The 22,756-nt window shown below is 54.6% G+C and overlaps 1 protein-coding gene and 1 long non-coding RNA gene across 9 annotated transcripts in view; one reads left to right on the forward strand and one right to left on the reverse strand.

Moving 5' to 3' along the window:
- LINGO1 (leucine rich repeat and Ig domain containing 1) overlaps positions 1-4,923 on the reverse strand; it is a 205,573-nt gene extending 200,650 nt beyond the window's left edge. For 7 of the 8 annotated variants that reach the window (XM_005666135.4, XM_021099021.2, XM_084966981.1 and 4 more), the window contains exon 1: positions 3,905-4,923. The gene's annotated coding sequence lies outside the window, so the exon portion shown is untranslated. Of the gene's footprint in view, positions 1-691; positions 3,658-3,904 lie in introns of those variants that run through there. The other variant, XM_084966979.1, reaches the window with a different exon arrangement.
- LOC102167731 (uncharacterized) lies at positions 4,132-19,256 on the forward strand. The gene is made up of 2 exons (XR_304477.4): positions 4,132-5,140; positions 15,691-19,256. It is a non-coding gene; the product is annotated as an uncharacterized LOC102167731 (long non-coding RNA).
- The last annotated feature ends 3,500 nt before the right edge of the window (positions 19,257-22,756 follow it).

The following is a 22,756-nucleotide window of genomic DNA, read 5'->3' on the forward strand; positions in this document are numbered from 1 at the left end:
ATGCTGGCCACCTCCATATGCCCAGGTGGTAGGAATGGTGATACCTGAGGCCCTGCCAACTCCAATGGCCTATATGGCCTCACCTGGCTCCCCACCCAGCCCTAATCTCTCCATCCTCCATTTGAAGGGGAACCACGCTTGGCCCCTTGGCCATCCTGGTGAAGGCTGGCAAGGCGCCTGTCCCTGCTATGGCCCTGGATTCCCCTGGCGGCCTCAGGACTGCCTCCCAGCCTCTGACTCCCCTGGCCAACCCCGCCCACGACCACCAGAGGGAGCGGTTTAAATTGCAAATCTGATAGCGTCCCTCCAGAACTTCAACCCTACAACCTCTGAATTCAGAATCAGCCCACACTCCTCAGTCGGGCACTCAAGATCCTCCTCCGTCTTGTGCCAACCTGCTCTGTGCCTGCCGGGCCCCTGCATGAACTACTCCACTGCAAACACGTTCCACCCATGGCTGGCGCCTCCCACCTCCATGCCTTTGCTAACACTGTGCCATCTGCCCGGAAAGCCCTTACTCGGTCACATCCTCCATTCATTCACTTATTCAACATGTTTCCTGAGCATCTAAGTGCCAGAATCACCTGAACTGGTCAAATGGCAGCAGCCCTCTCGGTCCCTCTGAAATAACCCCTTTGCCAACCTCCCTTGCCCATACCTCTGCAGGGGCCCAGCCCGGTCTGCCTCATACCTAGGGGTGTGGGTTGATGTCCAGGTCCTCTTTCAGAGTCCACCCAGTGAAAGGTCCAGGCTTGTCATCAGTATTCCCAGCACTCAGCCTGGGCCTCAAACCAGGAGATGCCCCTGAATGTGGAGTGAGCCCCAAGTGCAGGGTTCCAGGCAGTGAAGAACAAGGCCGAGCAAGGCATGGTTCCTGGGAGCAGATATCTGGACCCTGAAAGCCTGCAGAAGAGACTCTGATGGGCCAGAGTGGCCCCCAGTTCCCCTCAAAGGGGGCCTGAGCGGTCTCGGGAGTAAATTTACCCCCTCAGGTCACCCCACGGCCCAGCCCAACCAACAGCTTATCACTGAACTTGTTACAATTTAAAACATAACCATGGCAGGGTCAGGGCCTGGCTGGACAGAGAAATTAAAGGGACCACACTGAGCACTACCTCTTCGTAGTCAGGAGGTTTGAGCGGGGAGTGGCTGTCTTTCTAAAGGGGCAGCCAGCTGGGATTTTCACCCCTGACACACAGACCAGGTGCCAAAGAGATGTCATGTTCTCTCCCTCCCCATCCATAAGGTCCCATATGAAGGGCTCATCCTGTTGGAGTCAGGTGGCAGGGTTGTGGGGGCAGAAGAACCAAGGCAAGATTCAGGGTTCAAGCAGGCCTTGATGGCAGGGGTGGGGGCAAGCAGACATCTGGTCATGCTCCAGCCACCTGATCAACCAAAGCATCAGTCAGGTCAACAGGGAAAGAGGCAAAAAAGAGCTCAGGGAGCCACAGGAGGACAGAGGGGTAAAGGGGGAGGGGACAGCGGAGAGAAAAAGAGAGAGAAATGACAGCTAAGAAAAAGTCAGGGAGAGCTGGCAGAAAGGAAGAGGGAGAGGCAGAGAGAGGCTATTCCGGAGTGAAGCCAGCACAAAGAGGCTGAAGGAGCCACCACTGGACCCAGCAGGCCACCACCTCCACCCCCAGCCCCAGGATGAGCTTTGGTCAGCCCCGGGCAACAGCTCTCCCCACCAGAGGCCTTCAGGGGCCTCAGTGGCCCAGAGGATGAGTCCAGGCTGTCATCAGGACTGCAAAGATGGTCACAGAGGCCTTCCTGGAGCGGTCAGCTACTCTAGCCTCCTGTGTCTCAGATGGGCCACTTAGGCAGGAAGTGGCCCCCAGACCATGTCCCCTATAACACACATTTAGACCATCCGCCTGAAGGTAAGCTCTTTGGCCCACAAAGGGACAGCAGGATAGAGATCTCAGGAGAGCGGGAAGGGCTCCGGGGCCCAACCAGGTCAATGCCAGGACATAGAGTGCCAGGCTGGGGGTGAGGAAACCCCTCTGACACACAGAATGATACCGACATCCCAGTACCTATGATTATAGGAATCAGCTTTGCAAACCATTAAGCAGAGCCCAGGCAGACTCTGGCCCCAAATCTAAGCGGCAAAGGTTAACAAGGCTGGGGTCGAGTCAGGAAGAATCAAGCCAAGAGTGGCTGTGCCCACCTCCCTGCCCATCTGGAGAGGGTGTTGGTTCCAGGCAGCAGGAGAGCTGCCCTGGGGAGACCCTCCAGCAGCAAGCCCCCAGAGCCCTGCTGCCAGGTGAATAAAGAGGGCCTGGGTGCCCTCCCTGCCCCCTCCCCTCCTCACCAAAAACCAGGGTTAAAGGATAACTTCGCCATGAAAGAGGCCAACCTAAGATTGCAGTTCCATCTTCTGCCTCAAAATCCTCCTCTGTGAAATGGAGAGGAAGTGGGCCCATGGCCCCTGCATTCTTACAAGGTGGCAGAGAGATTCCAGAGGGGGTAATGGAAGTGGAAGTAAGATCTAAGCCTGCAAGCTGGTCACATAACGTCTTACCATTCCCCAGAGACCCGGTGGATACTGACCAGTCCAACATCACATCCCTCTACCCAGCATCTAGGCTGAGAATAAGGCTTCTGACCCTATAGGCTCATATACTGAGTGCCAGGAAGGAAGGCACATGGACAAAGGCTACCGAGGAACTCAGCTACTCCAACCCAGAATCCCAAGCTGGAAGGAAGAATTCAGAAGCAATCAGAGAAGGCTTCCTAGAAGAGGAAGACCCTGCCTTGGAAGCAGGGAGAATTTGGTAACAGGGAGGGACCTGCAGAGAGCCTGACCTCTGGCCTTTTCTTGGGCGTCTCACTCCTGGGAACACAGGGCTCCCTCTCAGGGGCACTGTCCTAAACCCCTTCTCCCCATCTTATCTTCTACTGAAGGGGCAGGGCTGGCATTTGGGAGTGGAGGGCGGGAACGGGTGGGGGGGTGGCGTGGGGGTGGCTAGGAAGTTCCCAGAAGCAGTCAACAGTGGACAGGAACACAGGAAAAGAGTCCAGAAGGTGGGGCTGGGGTATAGCAGGGCCCAGAGTGAGGCACGCAGAAGCATGGCTCCAAGCAAAGCAGGGATGGGGCTGTGGGAGTGGCATCAGGCTGGGGGCTTAGAAGCTCCCCCTTCCAAGCCCTAGCCTCTTCGGAGCTTCCCGGGGGTAAAGACTGATGGAATGCACTTTTCTGGCAGTTCCCTTCTTCCAGCCGCCTGTCCCACGAAGCAAAGGGCGTAGGGACACATACACCCGCACGTTTCCCAACTCCCCCCCACCTCAAGCCCCGTGTCCTCAGCCTGGCTGCAAAGACGACCTCGTGGCTCCGGGACCTGGAAGCTGTAGCCGCGCGGTCCCGTCTGACCGTGGCGGGGTCACAGGAGTTGGGCACCCGGAGTGGCTAAGCGGCTCTGTGGGGCTGGACGGGTATCCCAGGGAGCCAGCAATTGTGCTGACGGGGCGGTGAAGATGCACCTCTCCTCCCGCCTAGCGGTACAGCCGCATCCCCGCCCCATTCCTCGCTCGCGTTCTCTCGTCGAGAAAGAAAGGCTGGAATTCCACCATTAAAGCGCCTCGCCTCCATCCTCTCCCCACAAAAGCAAAGTTGCTCCAAGTCGCCGGGGCTCCGGCTGCAGGCGAGGGTTAGGCGGGGCCGCGCAGCGGGCGGGAGCGCGGTCACAAACCTGGGTGCCAAGCGCGCCCCCCTCCAGCTCCGCGCGTGCACACCCCCCACGGGCGCGCACCCAACACCCCACCCCCAACCCACTGCCCCCAAGGCTCCCGCCCAATCAGAGGCCGCGCACGCGGCGCTGCCGGCGGGCAGACACCCCAGTTCCCGGGCCTGCGCCCCCGCGGCCCCTACCCCGCCACAGCATCCTGGCCCAACCACACTCACCGTCCCAGGCGCGCACTCCGCGCGCGGCTCCGCTCCGAGGCCGCATTCCCGGGCTCGGCTCCGCTCCGGTTCCCGCTCCGGCTCGGATTCCAGCTCCGCAGGGCTCGGCTCCGAGATGGTGGCCGCGGTGACGAGCGAGGCGGGGAGGGCGTGTGTGTGTGTGTGTGTGCGCGCGCAGGCGGGCGGGCTCGCGCCCAGCGTGTGCGTGTGCACGGGAGGGCCCCCGCGCTCCCCTGCGTGCCCTGCTCCTGCCTCCTGCTCTCCACGCTGCGATGCCAGCAGAATCCCTAACGCGCGCTCCCACCCGCCTGGGCGCTCACACTCGCGCACACACGCGACACCCGGGCGCGCACACACACACACACCTGCCGCCGCGCACCCGGCTCCGCACTCCCGACTCACCCTCCTGGGGCGCTCACAATGGCCCCCTGGCCCCGGCCCGCCAGATCCCCGGAGCGCAGCCCGCAGGGCCTGTGGAGTGGCACTGCGTCCCCTACCAGGCTGGCCCCGCCTGAGGTCCCTCGCTGCTCCCAGAGGGGCCCCCTCGGGTGTCCCTTCTTCTAAACCCTGCCCCGCCGGGCCGCGGCGGTGCTCTCAACCAGATCCCCGGCCGGGGCGCCCAACTCCGGCTTCCGGCGCTCCCACCCAGAGGCACCGGCTCCGTCCTCCTGTCGCCTGCGCTGCCGCCCGCAGCCGCGTGCTCTCTGCTCCTTTCTCTCCCCTTTTCTGCCACTGCCTTGCCTTTTACCTCCTCTCCTTTCTCCCACCTGCACCCGCCGAGATCCCTGTCCTCTGTCTCTCCTGCTGCCTCTCCGTCTATCTTGCCGACGCCCTCTCCCGCGCCTCCTCCTCCCCACCGCCCTGCACTGCCCTCACATTCTCCGCGCTATATGGGGTGCCGCCCGCCACTCGCCCGGCCTAGGGTTCGGGCACACAGTGGGCGGTGAGGGAACCCGCCGCTCCCGGGCCCCGCTGGCCCCTCAGCTCTCGGCTCGCTCCGCGGCTCCTCACTCCGGCCTGGCGGGCGGCGACGTCCCGCGCTAGCCTCGGCTGTCACTGACAGCTCCCATCTCGCCCGGGCTTAAAGGGATAGCGCACCGGACTCGACCTGCCCCACCCGGGGGCGCCGGGGAGGGCGGCCTCGTGCGCCAGGACAGTCCAGAGCGGTGGTGCTGCTGGGGCCGGGCGGGCGGCGCCCTGTCTTCCGCCTTTGAGCCAGGCCCTCCGGGGCTGGAGGTGAGTCAAGGAGAAGGGCAGTAGGGAGCTGCCCGGACCACGCCATCTAAGGGGCGCTCAGTGCTGTTGGCAGCTTAGCCTAGAGGCAGGCTGGGGTGTAGGGCAGAGCAGGCTGGACTCCCGGCGCTGCAGGGTGCGGGGAAGAGGGATCAGAGAAGCAGCTGGGGATCTGAGCCCAGTGTGAGGACACCTGTCCTGCTGAGAGGATGGGGCTCACAGGGTGGCTTCCCAATGTTGCTGTGTGACCTTGGGCAAATGCCTGCCTCTCTCTGAGCCTCAGTTTACCCTTCCTTGGAAGGACATTGGCTTCTATCATCCCTGGGGCTCTGATTTGGTGGTAGATCCCTCCAAAATGAGAAAGCTGGAGGTATGATGGAACTTTGGGGGATGGAAGAATTGATATTGAAGCTAGGAATTTGAAGGATGAGTAGGAGTTGGCTGGGCAGAAAGGGCATCCCACGCCAAAAGAAGAGGATGTGCAAAGACCTGGAAGTGGGAAACAAGGAAAGATGCCTGTGTTTGGGGAAGAAAAGCTTATAAAAGCCTTGAATTGAGGAGTTTCAACTTTGTTCTGGGGCAGCAGGGTGGATGCCACTAAGCTAATCTAGGCAGAAGCCCTCCCCATCCTTCAGCCATCACAGAGGCATCACTAAGGGCTCCCCAAATCCAGGAGCTTTTGAAAGAGGCCTCTCCCCTCCTGGTAAACACCCCCATCCCAACCTCTGCTCCCAATCTCAGCAGCCAGACGCAGCAGAGCCTCCCCCTGCTGCCCAGAGCTGGAAGTGGGATAAGGCCAGGCCTCACTGTGTTTGTGCTGAGTCCAGGAAGGGTCAGACTTTGGCACCCACCCACCAAGTTGCCCTGCAAAGACCCCAGACTTTGTTGTCAGGCATATACAATGTCAGTTCCAGCCTCAGTGCCCTCTTCTGTACAATGGGAGTAAAAATACTCAGCCACAAAGAAGGCTGGTGAAGAATTCATGAGAATAACACACAGGAATGACCCAACACAGAGGAGGCTTTCAGCAAATTCCTTTTCCTTCTCCACTGGCCATCCCAAAGGCCTTTACCATCTCCCTTTTCCCTCCTTCCCTGGCCATTTTCCTTCTGTCTTCCTATCAGACTTCCTGGGGCCCTCAAGGGAAATGAGCTCACTGCTGTTGCCTGCTCTGGCTCAACACACCTCCTGAGGAGTCTTCCCAGGGCTTCCAGGTGGGCCCTAGGGAAGACAAACAGAGACAAACAGCCTTTCCCCAGGGTCTCCGACATCCAAGCAGAGAAGCAGCCTACATCCCCATCCTATTCCTATTCTGGGAGCCACACAGTTTTTGTGTTTGTGCTTGGGATTATGCCCCCAGCTTTGCTGTGCAACCTCATCTAGATGGCACACCTTCTCTGAGCCTCAGCTTCCTCCTTAAGTATGAGGACAAGCTGATGTGCCTCACGGGGGCCATGAACATAAGTCTAGGTCATTTATTTTCCCTCAGCATATCCAGGCCATGTCCCTCTATCTAAGAATCCTGCACAAAGGAAAGCAGATACAGAAGACCCCTTATAGTCCTGCCCTTGTGCTAGTGGCCAGGAGGTGTTACCACCTGTGCCTCCTGGCAGGCTTTGCAAAGAGACAAAGCCTGAATATGAATAAGCCTACTTGGAGGAATCATTTTCCACTCTCAGAGCAGCAGCAGCCAAAGGCTGGGACCCAGAGGCCAGGGGCCAGGACGACGTGGGCAGCTCCAGGAAGTAGCTCCTTCATGAGAAGCCAGAAACTGGCTTCTTCCTGCCACAAAGGCTGAGATCAGTGCCCCTGCTGATGCCAGCTCAGGCCTCCTCTGCTGTTTTCTGCCAGGTCTACAGGCCAGTGGGAGAGGCTTTGGCAGCGTCCCAATCCAGTCACCAAGCCAGGTCCAGCCCAGGGCTAAGTGGCCCACATGGAGTCCCAGGAGGCAGGGGGCATTTCCTGCCTGCCTTCTCAGCCAACCAACCCATGGCTTCCTGGTTCAGGCTGAAAAATAAATAGGGTCATTAAAGGTTCAGAGAAAGGCCCCACTTATCCTGTCTCCCCACCTCCCAGCCTTTTCCCACCTGTCCCGCTTCCTCTTGGCTTCCACACAACCCCCCACCTCTCAAGTCCCTCCATCCCTAAACAGCTCTCCTTGGGTACCCCCTGCGCACTCCAATCTCCATCCTTCTCTTTTTTTTTTTTTTTTTTTTATCTTTTTGCCTTTTCTAGGGCTGTTCCCACGGCATAGGGAGCTAGGGGTCGAATCGGAGCTGTAGCCTCCAGCCTACATCACAGCCACAGCAACGCAGGATCCAAGCCACGTCTGCGACCTGCACCACAACTCACGGCAACGCCAGATCCTTAACCCACTGAGCAAGACCAGGGATCGAACCAGCAACCTTATGGTTCCTAGTCAGATTCGTTAACCACTGAACCATGATGGGAACTCCACTTCCCTCCTCCTCTTTATTCTTAACCTACTGTGTGTCAGGAGTTTTTATATGATGGTTCACCCTTACACTAATCTTGATGTTACTCCGATTTCAGAGAAGAGAAAACCAAGGTTCAGCCTGTGGTGCCAGGATTTGAACTGAGAGCCATTGTTCTTTATTCTCTTCATGAACATTTGTTGAGGGCCTGCTCCATACCAGGCACTGTGCCAGGTGTGGGAATACACATCAGAGAACTTAGAGTCTCGAGAAAGAAACAGACAGAACTCAAAGAGACAGAACTCTTTACACTGTAAAAAATGTAAAATTACAACTAGCACAGGTACCATAAAGATCTAAGGGGCTGTTAGGTTGAGGCCCTGTCTGGTTTGGGGAGCCAGGGAAAGCTTCCTGCAGGATGTGACATTAGACCTGGCACCAGAAGGGTAGATATTAACTAGGAGAAGTAAGGAGCTCTGGGGGGAGGGAATGGTACATGCAAAAGCCTTTGGTGAGGCCTTCCCGTCGTGGCGCAGTGGTTAGCGAATTCGACTAGGAACCATGAGGTTGCGGGTTCAACCCCTGCCCTTACTCAGTGGGTTAAGGATCTGGTGTTGCCATGAGCTGCGGTGTAGGTCGAAGACGTGGCTCGGATCCCGCGTTGCTGTGACTCTGGCTCTGATTAGACCCCTAGCCTGGGAATCTCCATATGCCGTGGGAGCAGCCCAAGAAATGGCAAAAAAAAAAAAAAAAAAAAAAACCTTTGGTGAGAGAAAGCCCATGTGGCCAGAGCGAAAGGAAAGGGAATTTGAGATGTGGCTGCATGGGTCCAGGATAGCAAGTGTTAGTGGGCCCTATAAGGAGTTGAGGGTTTAGCCTCATGGCTCTGGGCTGGCCCTGGAGGGGTGAAGCAAAGGGCAGTGCCCCCACTGTTCCTCCAACAGCTCCGCAGCCGGCCACTCAGCACCCTCCAGCCAAGGACCACTTCTATCCTCTTCTGATGCCCTGGGCCTAACACAAGGTGGGACATGATGGGGGCTCAGACGTGGCAGCTGAGCAGGCAGCACGGTTGGCAGTGGCGGGGAGATCTTTGCTCTGCCTTCACTCAGACTCCCCCTGAATGACTGTGCAGCTCCCCCCCCCCACGCCCGCTCTGTCCCCCGTAACTGTAAAACAACAATTAGACTGATTCCCTCCGCCATGTCTGGTTGACCCTGGGCCATAGCCTGTGACAAAGAAGTAAAGAAGATGCAATAGTCAAAATGACCCCACCTGAGCCAGATTCCGGGGCCTAGGTTCCTGCAGAGGGGCATGTGGGGGTGGGGATGAGGGTGCTTGCTTGAGGCCTGCTGGCCTGCTGCCTTCCCATCCCACCTCCCCTCCTGAGCCTACCCACCCCAGCCCTTCCCAAATGAAGTATTCCAAGGAGGTTCCCTCCTCTTCCCACCCCCAGTCTGACTGGCACCCTCACCCCCTTCTCCCCCATCAGACTTCTGCGAGTCCCTCTTGGCCTGTAAGAGCTGAATGGGATCCTCAGACCTTTAGTTTTCCCATCTGAAAAAGAGTGTAATTCTTTATTGCTCCTATCTCCCTGGTCAGGAGAGAGGATGAAGAAATCAAATTCTTGATATAACTTCCATCCACTCTATCAGAGGCACTGCTCCCTTGTCAAGCATCCTCCTGGAGTCAACACCGCTGGGGGAAAGAGACATACCGGATGACTTTTTAAAACCTCCCCTGGAACATCATAGCCACCTGCCCTTCCCCAGGGACACAGCACATCTTCCCAATAAGACTATCACCCTAATGGGGGCCACTGGACAGAAATGGGTTTGTGCGTCCCACTTACTGATGGGAAACTGAGGCTCCAGAGAGAAGAGGCTGGCCCCAGTCACCATGACAAGCCCTCCTGCTTTGCTGCATCCCAGGCTACTGAGGGGAGTCCAGGGAAGGGGACTCTGTGGTGTGCCACCCCTCTCCCAGTGCTCTCTTGTGGGTCCAGACAACAGCTGGAGGGGCCGCTGCAGAACGTGCTCCCTTGCTGGTTAGCAGGGCACTCTGCCATGTGGGAGGCTCTCTTCTCTGGGTTATCATTGCTGCTCCTGAGCCTGCCACATCTTGTAAGGGTCCATCCTGAAGATGCTGGTGTGGCCCTTCAGGAACTGGCCCCAGGGCAGCAGGGCCCACCCCAGCTCGTTGAGAGGGCTCAGGTCAATCCACCCTTCTGTCACGTCGGCTTTTCCTACAATAATCGCACGTGCCTGTAAGTGGGGAAGTGCTTTGCTGTCCGCAAGTCTATCCCATACGGGTTTTCAGCAAAGGCTCACTACAGCCCAGGGAAATCGTAACAAGGATTTTCCTCATTTTACAGATAAAGAAATTGAGGCGCAGGGTTATGGCCAGTATGGCCATTGGGGACCTGCAGTCCAACTCCGTCACGTGACAAGGGAGTCAGGAAAATTGGTGCCAAGGGCATCAGGAGTGGTGGTTACTGGGATCTGGACAGAGAGGTGACCCTGCCTATTACTGAGAAGTGGGGTTGGAATTGCAGTTTGGAAGGCCAGTGTGGCAGGGGGAGTTTGGGGATCTGGGAGTATGCACGGCTCAGGGGATGGACCTACACTTCAGCTCCCTTTCACACAGGTGTGCTCTGTGCCAGCTCCTGTGGGGCCCTGTCCTCAGGGAGTTCACAGGCTATGGGTAGAACAGGCATGTGGACAGCCACAGTCACAGAGGAAGGCTGGGGTTCCAAGTTCTAGAGTGGGCATGTGTGGGGTGGCTGGCAGGATCCCATACCTAAGAATTAGGAGCCCTTGGAGCCTGGCCCTGAGCCTCAGAGAGGAGGAGGGGCCTCCCACACTCCCCTGGGCTGGCCTCAACTGGAGCCGGCTCTCCCCAAAAGGCTGCATTGGCTGCTCTTGAAGGATGCACAGGAATTCACTGGGCAGGAGGAGGGGCCAAGGGAGGGGGAAGTGCAAGCAAAGAGTCACTTCCGAGTTCTCAGCACCCACCACTCACCACCAGTCTGGGTCTGGCTACTGCAGGGATTTAAGGAGTATGTGCTAGCCACTTGGATGGCGTTCGAATGAAAGGAGGAAGCCAGAAAGGAAGGACTGCATGACAGAAGAATAGCAAGCACCCACACTCTGAAGGAGGGGCAGGATAGCAAGGAGGGGCAGGATAGCAAGGAGGGTGCACTAGGGGCCAGGGCAGAGCAAGGGATCAGGGCCAGGTCACCACAGTCCACGGATAATTGGACTTTGAAGGGTTTGAAGATGATCAGATCTGAATTTGTGGACACTCCCTCCAGCTCCTTTGGGGAGGGTAGATGGAGGGGGTAAAACTGGAGGTCAGAGCCTGGAGAGGAGGCTATTGGGGTCCTCCGGGCAAGGAGATGGGCTGGGATAGAGGGAAGATACTGAAGAATTCAAGAAGCGGGATCTGGCGAGGGTCTGGGTGTGGAGATGAGGAAAGGAGGGGCCTCCAAGGCCTTGTGACAGAGTTTATACTGTGAGCCAACCCCCACCAGGTGCCCTGACTGTTCCAAGGAAACTTCCTGTGATCCTCTGCCGGGTGTAGGTGGCACCTCGGTGCGTGCCCAGGCCCCCTTCAGGCTGAAGCACTCCTCACAGCTGCTGAGAGTGTTGAGACCTGCTGACACGGCTGAGTATCTGCCCCTCAGCTGAAGAGAGGCTCCCTACCCAGAGCCATGTCCTTCCACAGGCAGCTGCATCCAACAACTGGTCAAAACAGGGGATAAAGTCTCAACCCTCTTGCCCCTACTCAGGACAACCTTGCAGAGAGATCTCAGATCCAAAGATCCCCAAGGCTCTGCACTTCAAATGCAACACAGCCCAGCGGCTCCCCTGCCCCATCCTGCTTCCCTCACTGCCTCTCTGCCATGGGTATTGATCCCAATAAAGCTCTTGCATGCTCATCTTCCTCCACATGCTGGTATTATCATCCGCATTTTACCGATAAGGAAATTGAGGCTCAGAGATGTTAAGTGACTTGTCCATGGTTGCACAGCTGATGAGTGGCAGGTCATGGGCTGGCTGGGGGGATGGGGGTGGAGTCAGACCCCAGCATAGACCTGTCTAGCCCATAGGCCAGCACTAGAACCAGGAGGGACTTACCCATCTGCCTCTCCCCCTCCCATGGGGAAACTGAGATCTCAGAAGGGACAGGACTTGCCCAGGCTTATAATGTCAGGTTATGATGGCCCTAGGCATATTCCTTAGGGTTCTGCCTCCCACCCCAGCACAGGTGTTCCCTTTGGACCAGAGCTATGTTCTTTTCCCACCTGCTCCCTTTCCAAGCCCAGCACTGGGTCTCAGGTTAGGAATGTCCTTACTCGATTTCCCAAGGCTGGACAGAGATGTTTGCAGTTCCTCCAGGCCAGTAGCAGAGACCTTCGCAGCCCAGCCCTGGCATGAAGCTGGGATATTCTGGGCTGGGTGGGCAAGATCTGACTGGCACAACAGAGCAAACAGAAGGAAAGGAAATCAATTTGAGTGTTTGATTAATTTTAATTTTTAATTTGCACGGAGAGTAATGCACCCCATTTGACACTGCATGCTCACTGCGAGCTGCTGGCCTTCGCCATGGCTGCCACTGCTGCAGTTTGGTGTGCCCAATGGCTCCCTGCCCTTCTGTCAGGCAAGCTAGTCCCTCGCATGGCAGACCAGCCTTCTGCAAAGCAGGGAGGAAAGCCTTCCTCCAGGGTCCTCTGCCTCCTCTGCCCGGGAGAAAGCTGTCTGGTTAGTCCCATGTGCAAAGTGGGAGGGGCTTGAGATGTGCTCCTTCCTGGGAGGACGCCAGTCAGGCAACTTTGTTCCACAATCAGGGTGTGGAGCTCCCATGGTGGAGCAGCAGAAACGAATCCGACTGGGAACCATGAGGCTGTGGGTTCGATCCCTGGCCTTGCTTGGTGGGTTAAGGATCTGGCATTGCCGTGAGCTGTGGTGTGGGTCTTGGACGTGGCTTGGATCCCGTGTTGCTGTGGCTGTGGTATAAGCCAGCAGCTGTAGCTCTGATTAGACCCCTAGCCTGGGAAGCTCCATATGCCTGAGATGAGGCCCTAAAAAGCAAAAACAAAACAAAACAAAACAAAAAACCAAAGTCAGGGTGCAAGAATAGACTCTTGGGCATGGTGACAGACCAGTGTGAGAGGCAAGGGAGATTCTGGGTGCATATCGGTTCACAGGTGCTAAGTAATTGCCCAGGCAACCTCCATTCAGAGAGCAGCCAATCCTCCACTCCCATTTTACAGATGAGGACACTGAAACCCAAAAAGGGACAAAGACCCACCCTGGGCCCAATGGCCAGTTGCCCACAGCAGAGCCTCTTTGAGAAGTCAGGTCTCCTCTGCGGCCCAGGGGGGCATCTCAAGGAGGTCACTGACAAGGTCAAGCCGTGTGACAGTGGGAGAATGGAACCCAAAGGCCCCAAAGGCCAGCCCACTTCCCCTCATACCTCAAACCCAGAGACACAGCAAGGGAGGCCCGAGGGGCTGGGGCTGTCTTCAAGTTCACAGGCAGAATAGATAACCCAGTGCTGAGAAGCTTATGAAAACCAGACATCACTCCATGACAGCTCCACAGCCTGACCCCTGGGCATCCTGCCTGGAAGTGGCCACAGCAGCAGGCGAGAAGGCGCCTTGGCCATGACTAGAACCAGCGACCATTCTCTGTGTTCCCCTCCCCTGACACCCAATTCTCACGCTGCCTGAAATTCTACCACTGTGACTGGCAAATTAATGAGTTCTGATCACTAGCAGAGCTGGTACAATGATGACACTGGGAGAGAGAGCGTGAAGAGGAGTCTTCCCCGTTAGATGTCCTGGGGAGGAAACCCAAGGTGGAGGAGCTGTCCGCTTTTATTGAGCACCTTCTGCACACCGGGCACTGTGCTAAGCGCTTCACAGGCTTCCTCCCTGTCTTTCCAAGGCCCCCTTCCCTGTGACCCAAGTGTGACCCAATCCCTTCTAGCCTCAGTTTCCTCTCTTATAAAATAAAATTAATAATAATATAGCTACCTCTAGAGGATTTGGGGTGATTAAATAAGAAACGGTGGGTGAAGTGCTTCCTATACTGCTGGACACAAAGTAAATGCTAACTAAATGCTAATTATACATAACTCCTGTGCTAAGGCTGAGAACAGACCCAGTTCACGCTTGTCAAATCTGAGCTGCTAATAAGATAAATGTTTCACCACTTGCCACTGCAATGGGGCAGCACTAGGGTGGAGAGGGATCTTCCCAGGGCTATGGACAAAGGAGTTGTCTAGAAACCCAGAGCATTAATGCTAAGACAAAGCATAGAGATGGGGTAAAGCCACAGGAAATGGACTCCCAGAGGCCGGAACCACTCATGCCCAAGACCCCTTCTCACCTGCTGCTGTGGCCACTTCCAAGCAGGATGCCCAGGGATCAAGCTGTGGAGTTGCCATGGAGTGATGTCTGGTTTTCATTAGTCAAGAAGGGAAGAGAGAGAGAAGGGAGTGGCAGAGACCCAAAATGAAACAGAGACATAGGAAGACAGTCACGGAATTTCCATCGTGGCTCAGAGGAAACAAATCTGACTAGCATCCATGAGGACACAGGTTCGATCCCTGGCCTCATTCAGTGAGCTAAGGATCTGTGTTGATGTGATCTGTGATGTAGATTCCCGAGTTGCTGTGGCTGTGGTGTAGGCCAGCAGTTGTAGCTCCGATTCAACCCCTAGCCTGGGAACCTCCATTTGCTGCAGGTGTGGCCCTAAAAAGCCAAAAAAAAAAAAAAAAAAAAAAAAAAAAGGAAAACAGTCGTGTGATGGCCACCAATACACTGTCCTTATAGCATATGTGCTTTGCTTTTCTCTACTTTTTCTTATCTCATCCTCTAAACAACAATGTCAAGGGTATTATGCACATACATGGTTGATGCTCCAAGAGTCTAATCATGACTTGCCCAAGGTCACTGCCTTGGAGGCAGGATTTGAGCAGGGATCCTTCTGGTTTCTCAAGACCATACTTAGAGGCATATGAATAAGGATCAGGGAGGAGACTGGTACCAGGGCCCAACCCCTCCTCTGGGTCCCAGAGCCCCTGGCCCAGGGCAGCGGGGCCCTCCAGTTCCCAAATCAATGCTTCCTCAGACACCCCAACACTTTAGAAGCCCAGAAAATATCTACCATTTCCCAGTCTGACCCTAGAAGCAAGACTGAAGGTGCCGTGGGAATAACCTGGCCATGCAAGAGAGCTAGGGCAGAAATGTTTTGGGTTAAAAAATAGCATTTTACTACACTAACTACATGCTAAGCACTGCTGTAAGTGCTTTACATATTATGTTTCATTCTATAGCACCCTTTGAGGTAAGGGCTTTATCATCCCCATTTCACAGATGGGGAAACTGAAGCATGGAGAAGTAAAGTAATGCCCTCAAGTTCGCACAGCCTTGGACAGAGAGAGCCAAGATTCAATTTCAGGCAGTGAGTCTGCAAAGGCCATGACTATAACCATCTACCATGCTGCCTATCAAAATGGCCAGGAACTGCCCGTAAGCTCAGTGCCACCCAGGATGGTGTTAAACGTAGGATTCGACTTAACAGCACTCCTATTTGCACACACTTTTTAGAATGCAAAAATGAGCCACCTGTGTCTTTGCCAACTCAGCACTGAGAAGCCAACTGGGTTTCCCCTGCTTTTGCCTCTGTTCCAGAAGACACAGCTACAGGCCATTGGGCTGCATGGAAACATGAGACCACTGACCCGCTGAATGTCCAAAGTCATGTTTGCAGGGCTCTAGGCCCCAGGTCCCACCCATATGATGGTTTCCTAGGATGAGCCAATTCTGACAAGCCCCACTCTGCATTCCATATACCTCTGGGGAGTTTGGGGGCACTCTCCAGGGTCCTGAAATTTCTCTGGCCTCTAATTAGGGAGTCTAGAGACCAAAAAGCTGACTTGGTTCTCTGAACATATTCTTAAAAACCAGGAAGGTATATCAGCATTTTTGGACATGGATTATTACCCTAAGCACATGTGGGGAGCTATTTTTTAGATTCATCACCATCAATCACCAAGGACCATCTTCTTGTGAAGCCCATGAATTGATGCACCTCTCCCTTCTCCCTACAGGTGGCTCCATTCCTATCTAAATTTTCATGTGAAGGATGTGCCTCAATGACAAGGGCTGTTCTCAACCCTGGAATGAGATGAATGCAGCAGAAGTACTTAGTCCAAGTGCTCAGTCAATGTCATTGGCCGCCATCATCGCCACCATCATCCTCATCTTCCCTGAGCAGACGCCTCTTCTGGGATAGCAACCACACCCATATGTGCACCCCCAGTTTGTAGCTCCAAAAAGCACACCTAGGGAGAAGGCAGCAGTCTCCATTGCTGAGTACAAAAGATGGCCAGATGGCAGACTTAAGGGGAAGAAGGAGGGCCTTTCTTTCAAAGGCTGCTCAGATCCGTTCTGTCCCAAAGCTCCCCCTTGGGAGGACCTGGAATATCCTCATCCCTCCTGTGCTTTTAAGTTAAAACTGAGTACAGGTCTGAGAGGGTCTCCCTCAATCCCCCACCTTCCATTCCTAAATCCTGATTGGGAAACCCCATGAAGTAACTCCAGGACCAAGAGTTTGTGGGCCCATCTTCTCCCTCCATAGCCTGCTTCTTATGGCTCCTGGGCTCCCCATCTCCATGGGAAACCAGGAAGCTATATTCTAGGGATTGAAGAAGGCAGGGGTCCTCCCCATTTAAGGAAGGGGCCCAACTCCCAGGGAGGGAGCTGTGTCACCACTACAAGGGTGGGGAAGGAAGAAAGAGAAAAAGAACTGTGCCTCTACCCTTTGCTCCCCACTCCCACATTCTCCCCATTCCCCGAACTTGGAAGGGGCAAGGCCTCAAGGCAGAGGCCCCTTATCCTTGTCATCACATTCAGCCCCAGCCAGCCAGGACCCTGTTACTCAGTCTCCATTGCAAAGCAACTATGCAGGCTCCACTGGTGGGCCTGAGAACCCTCAACTCTGCCTTTAAACAAACACTTATTAAGTGACTACAGTGTGCCTGACCTGTGCCAGGCAATTCTCTTACACTTGATGCCACTTGATCCTGTGACAACCCATGGAAGTAGGTGTTTTACAAGTGAGAAAAGTGAGGCTTAAAGAGGTTGTTATTTTTCCAAGGTCATACAGCTGAGGAGGGGTGGATTGGAAACACAAGCTTGCCCCTTTTCCAGTCTTATGACAGTGGCTCTCCCAGCCCTGCCCCAAATCATTGATCCCACAGAGCTGGCCACAGCACAAGTTTTGCCTGAGAACAGGTGAATTTCATTGAGGAATCAGAGGGGAAAGGAATGTCTAGCCTGGTGTATACCTGCCCTGGGAGAATCTGACCCAGGTTCCCTGGATCCCTGAGTCTTGGTTGGTTCTCTGGGTCTTGAAAGGACACCTCATGTGGGCAATGGTCATGGTAATGGAGGAGGAAAAGCCATCACATCCAAGGTTCAAGTCCTCCCTTGCTCCCCACCTGCCAGGCAGTCAGGCATCCAGAGCACCCAGAGCACTGTTGGGGCTGATGGGTGGGCAGTAGAGGTGGGGGGGTGCATTGAGATCCAGGAGGCAGATGTGCCTTCCTCCCACACCTGAATAAAAGCCACTCACTTCTCTGGGCCACTGAGGAAGATTCCTTCTGAAATGCCACCATTTGCTGAAAAGGTCCGGGGTCACAACCCCAGGGGTCCAGCCGGTCATCAGAAACTGGCTGAGGAAGGGCCAGGGGAGCTCAGGCTCTGCCTAAAAGCCCCAACGACTCCGTATGGGCCTGCTGATTTTTTTCAAAAGCCAAAAGCCAGACTTCCCTCGGAAACCGCCTATTTTTAAAATGCTGGCAACTAATTCAATTTTTTAAGTACCCTATGAGCCCAACCTTTGCCATCTCTGGTGCATGCTCTTAGACGCTCCCGTTGACCGAGGTCCCAGTGGAGACAGCACAACATGGCCCAGCAGTTCAGTGTTCACTGAGTCCCTGCCCACCCGCCTCATCAAAATCTTAGGGATCATGGCCGCCTTTTTACAGCTGCAGAAACCGCGGCTCAGAGGAGACAGAGGCCTTGGTGAGGCCAGGCTCTGACCACAGCCCAGGTCTCCTCCTGCTGCCCAAGATCCGTGAGCTGACCCCTGATTTTAGCTTAGGGAACACAGGCAGGCTCGTCTATGGAAGGAGACCTGGGCAACAGCCAGGTGGAAGTGGCCTGAGCACAGATGAGGACACCAGGGTGCTCTGCAAAGCAAAACCCAGGAGCCTGGGGCAAAGGAGATCTTATTAACCCCTCCATCCTCAGTGCACTCTTTTGATCCAGGTGCCAGCCACAGGGCTCTGAAGAGGTAAAACTGGGTGGTGAGAGGGCTGCCAGTGGCCCTGGTAATGGGAAGGAATGAAGGATTGGATTGGATGTCCTCCATTTGCAGGTGATGTTGGTTCCACCATGCACGAGTCTCATGAGTATTTTTCATCAAGAAGTTGCTACACTGGATATGGTAGGAACTGGGTGGGGACAGAGTTCAGAGGCCACTGGGAGCAAGAAGTCAGGCTTCTCATGTGGAGACCTCAGGAAGGTGAGAAAAATCCACAAGCCTGAGACAAGGAGGCACAAATGTCCTTTCTCAGCTTTGTACACACATGTACATATGTGCCCAAGACGTGTGCATGGACACACCTGTACATGCATACATTCATGTATATGGGCAGATATATATGCAAACGTTCTCACACATGCCTCCAAAGACTTTGCTTCCACTGTGCTCCCCACCTAGGACACTCTCCCCTTCTCTCTGAATCCCCCTGTATCATTTCTTGGGCTACCGCCAGAAAGGAGTGTCTGGACTATGACTCAGGCCTGGGAGTAATGAGCCCGGGATATGTGTGTGTGAGAAAGGAAAAGGGTCCTAGGGCAAAGTGGAGCTCAGGGACAGGGACAGTGCCAGAGCTGGCAGCGGGGCAGGGAGGTGTCCCAACGCTGCCAAGATGCGAATGCTGAGGCTGCTGGCAGGGGAATAAAAAAGGCCCACTGTTCAGAGAAAAAAACATCAAAGCTGGGCCTGAAACTCTTCCTTCAGCACCTCCTGCAGGAAGTCCTCTAGGATTATCCTGAGCCAGGTGATCTCTCCTTCCTCTGAGATCTGAAGCATTGATGGTGGACAGAACCCACTGGACACTGCTCAGGAAATGCTAAATCCATCTTCCTGGAGCACCCAACGTCCTGGATCAGCTCCAGACCCAGGACTGTACTTTTAAAACCCAAGCCCTTTGGCGGTGAGGCTGTAGCCCTCAGAACCTAGCAACGGAGAAGCCAGCACCAGAGTGATTGGTCAGTTCCAGAAGGGACGGTGTGAGCTGATTGGCTGGTGATGCTGATAAAAGGGAGACGCTAGCTCCCCTCAAGAAGTCAGTCCTTGCGAAGTAATGTGGTGGCATATGGCTGTCCTCTGAGAGCAGACGGGAAGGAAGAAGGATAGTCCACAGCTCAAAAGTCCTCCGCAATTCAGACTTCCCCTTCCAGGCCAGGCAGGCCAAAGAGGGGGACTCCCAGTGCGGAAGGTGTCCGGTTTCAGATCCCAACCTTGTTGTTTCTAGAAAAACGGGCCCAATTCTCAGCCAGGTCATGGAGGCAGAACCGTTGGCAATAAAGCAAAAGTTTCTGGTACTCAGGGGGTTAAGCCTGATTTAACAAAACTAACATTTCCCCTGAGGGTCATAACACCTGTGTCCCCAGGCAAATCCCTGGAAGTTAGGCCAAGAGTTTCCAAGCTGGAGGGGCTCTGGGAATGAAGTATCCCAGTTCCCATTACACAGATGAGGAAACTGAGGCCCAGAGAAAGCTGTGGGGTCATGGGGGATTTGTCCTTCCTCACACAGGTACTTAGAAGCAGGACTGGGTCTGGGACCCAAGCTTTCTGACTCCTGGTCTGTCCAGCGATCTTCCCTCTTCCCTCTCACCCGCACAAGCCCATAGGTCCTTCCTGAGGTCCAGCTATTGTGCACCTCCTGCCCTTTGCATGTGCCCCCAGAATGCCTTATCTTCCATATCTGCCAGGCAAACCCCCCCCAACTCAGGGATCACCTTACCTAGGAAGCCTTCTCAGATGCCCCTCTGTCCATCTTTACGTTCCCATGGCTTCCTTTGGGCCATCTATGATAGCGCTGGTCACACTGGACTCCTGTGGTCTTTTTACATGTCTGTCCCCTGACAGTAACGGGGGCCTAAGGGCTGTGCCATATAATGGTGACACATTATATGTGCCAGACACCATGTAGCACTTCTGATTCTGACAAAAATCTTGGGAAAGGAGTAGAATTAGTCCCATTTTGCATATGAGGAAACTGAAGCGCAAAGAGTCTCAGGGACTTGCCAAGCCACACTGTGTCATGGCAGAGCTGGATTGGCCAGTGTCTTGCGTGATACCAGGGCTTTCCACCTGCCCTTTATTAGCCCAGTCCCCAGTAACATTCTGTCCTCAGGGGCCATGAAGGTGGCAGTAGCTTGTCTGAAGTAGCTTTAGCCAGTCCAATGTGAAGAGAGGGCTGCACTATAAGGGTTCCCTCCCCAAGGCTGTGGGCTATCCTTTCCTGCAGCAGACGAGAGCTGTCTTTGCGCTGCATGCAACTGTGGCTGCATGTGACTGTATGTACATGTGCTGCATGAAACAGTCACGTGCCCTGGTCCCAAACAGGCTGACCTCAGATCTCACTCATTTCGCACAGGAGCATGGACCCTGGGGAGTCATGGTCCAGCTCTGGCACTTACTACCTGTGTGACTTTGGTGAGCTACTTAACCTCTCTGTGCTTCTGAGTCTTCATCTGTACAATGAGGAATAAATAGTACCTCTCTCAGAGGTAAATGAGTTTCAAACCATTCCTGATGTATGGCAGGTGCCATATGGATGTTGGCTAGTATATTTTTCAGCAAAGTACCTACTATGTGCCTGGGAGTCTGATAGGTTCTAGGACCACGTACTAATCCAGACAAGCATAGTTCCCACCCTCAAGGGGATCACAGTCTATCAAGTCTCCTCATGGCTGTCTCCTTCCACAAAGATGCTCTTGCAGATGGGACAGGTAATAATTGAGACAGAAGATGGGAGAGGTGACATCAGGGTCACTACTCATTCTGATTTTCCTCCTGCCTTTCTGGCTGCACCTTCTCAGCTGCCTCTGGGCTCCCTGTCCCCTGCCAGCCCCAACTGTAGGGACTCCCAAGGCTCTGCTTTGCCTCTTCTCTCCCCACTGTCCACCTTCACCAGCCCTCCCACCTGCTCCCACCTCCACGTAGGTGGCACCCACCTCTCCTCTTCAAGCCGGCACACCCAGCTGCCTGCTCAACACCTCCACCTGAGTGCCTACCATGTCCAGATAACAAATCACCCTCCTGCCCCACCAGGTATGTCCTCTCTCTGGGGGCCCATCTTAGAACCTGGTACTCCCAGCTACCTGGTTACCCAAACCAGTAGCCCGGAAGCGCCTTTGTCCCCTCACTCTCCATCATTCCCTCATTCAGCCACTGAGTCCTACCAACTCTACTTCCTAAATCGGCATGAATCCATCCATTTTTCTCCAACCCGCCATTCCCCCACCCCCAGGAGTAGGTGCTGGCGGTGCCTCACCCAGACCCCTTTCACTAGTGCACTGCCCCCCAGCTGCTGTAAGTGTTGGCCCTTAACAACTCAAAGCTGCCCTTCTCTAGAGCCTTGCCCTCAGCCAAGGAAGACTGATCTTCCTTGCCTGAAGGTTTACAACCCATAGCCAAAGGCTGACAGATTCAGGAGTTCCCACCGTGGCTCAGTGGTAACAAACCCGACTAGTATCCATGAGGACACAAGTTCAATCCCTGGCCTCGCTCAGTGAATTAAGGATCCGGCATTGCCATGAGTTGTGGTGTAGATTGCAGATGTGGCTTGGATCCCACGTTGCTGTGGCTGTGGTGTAGGCTGGCAGCTGTATCTCCAATTCAGCTCCTACCCCTGGGAATTTCCATATGCTATGAGTGTGGCTAAAAAGCAGATTAAAAAAAAAAAAAAAAAAAAAAAAAAAGGCTGACAGAACTAGGAATAAAAGCACTCCTCCCCTACCCACCCCAGGCCCCTTGCGCCCTGATAACTCTGATGCCATTTAAGTTTCAGAGCTTCCCTGGGCTCAGCTAAGCCCTGACTTCAGCTGAACCCTCATCCTTGCCCAGCTTCCTCCCCATCCTAGCCCAGTTCTACTGGGCACCACTTGAAAGCACTCATTTAATAAAACTCTAGCACACAGAGCTCCTTTTCCTGCTCTGCTTCTCAGGAACCCAACCTAAGAGACTACTTCCCTTATTGAGCTAGTCAGAGTGGCATTTTCTGGCCGCCGGGGGGAAACCTGAAGGACAGAGGGGGTCAGGCTGGGGCAGGGGTTCTGGGGCTCCAGGAAAGGAAGGCAAATACGCTCTGGTCCTCCCCACGCACTGTATAGGGCTGCCCTGAAGGAGCGGACCAGCACCCACCTGGCCTCCCAGACACTGCTGTGGTGAAGTTTTTTGCCAGAAGGAGAATGGGGAGCTGGTGTTTTCTCTCGTCCCTTTTTCTTTTTACTTCTCTTTCCCTTTTTTTTCAAAGTCTGGGCCCAAGTTAATCAGATAAATTCTTCGCCAGTCACACCAACCATTTTTCTAAGGTTCAGTCTCCCCAGAGCGACTCATAATTACTCCAGACTGAGACATTAAAGCAAAGGGGAAAGATGAGGGGGAGAAAAAGACGTTTTTAATTAAAAAATTAATTTTTCCAACAGACCCACTGATGGCTGCCAGGCTGTGGTGCTTCACTACCCCGGAGACAGTCCCCCGCCATCCCTCTCTCCTCATTAAACCTCGAGGAGGGGGGCCTGGTGAGAGCAGCCCCTCCCCTGAACCATGCCTTCTCTCCCTCCAGCTGAAGCCTTCAGCTCTCCAGTATCTTGCAAAGTAAGTGGTTGAATTGCAGGTGTCTAGGTGGGAACAGCAGACACAGACAACCAGCTTTGGCCCTTAGGACATTTTTGACTTGGCAGAGCTCCCTGGACCCTCCCTACTCAAGTAATATCCTCCAGCCATCAGCGTTGACATCATCTGTTAAAAACAAAAGACTCTTCAGAGTTTCCACTGTGGCACAGAGGAAACAAATCTGACTAGTATCCATG

The sequence above is a fragment of the Sus scrofa genome, chromosome 7 (genome assembly GCF_054392235.1).
Source record: "Sus scrofa isolate SSC_HxYL_T2T_F1_AM1 chromosome 7, Sscrofa_HxYL_maternal_Yorkshire_Landrace_v2.0, whole genome shotgun sequence".
Taxonomy (NCBI): Eukaryota; Metazoa; Chordata; class Mammalia; order Artiodactyla; family Suidae; genus Sus; species Sus scrofa.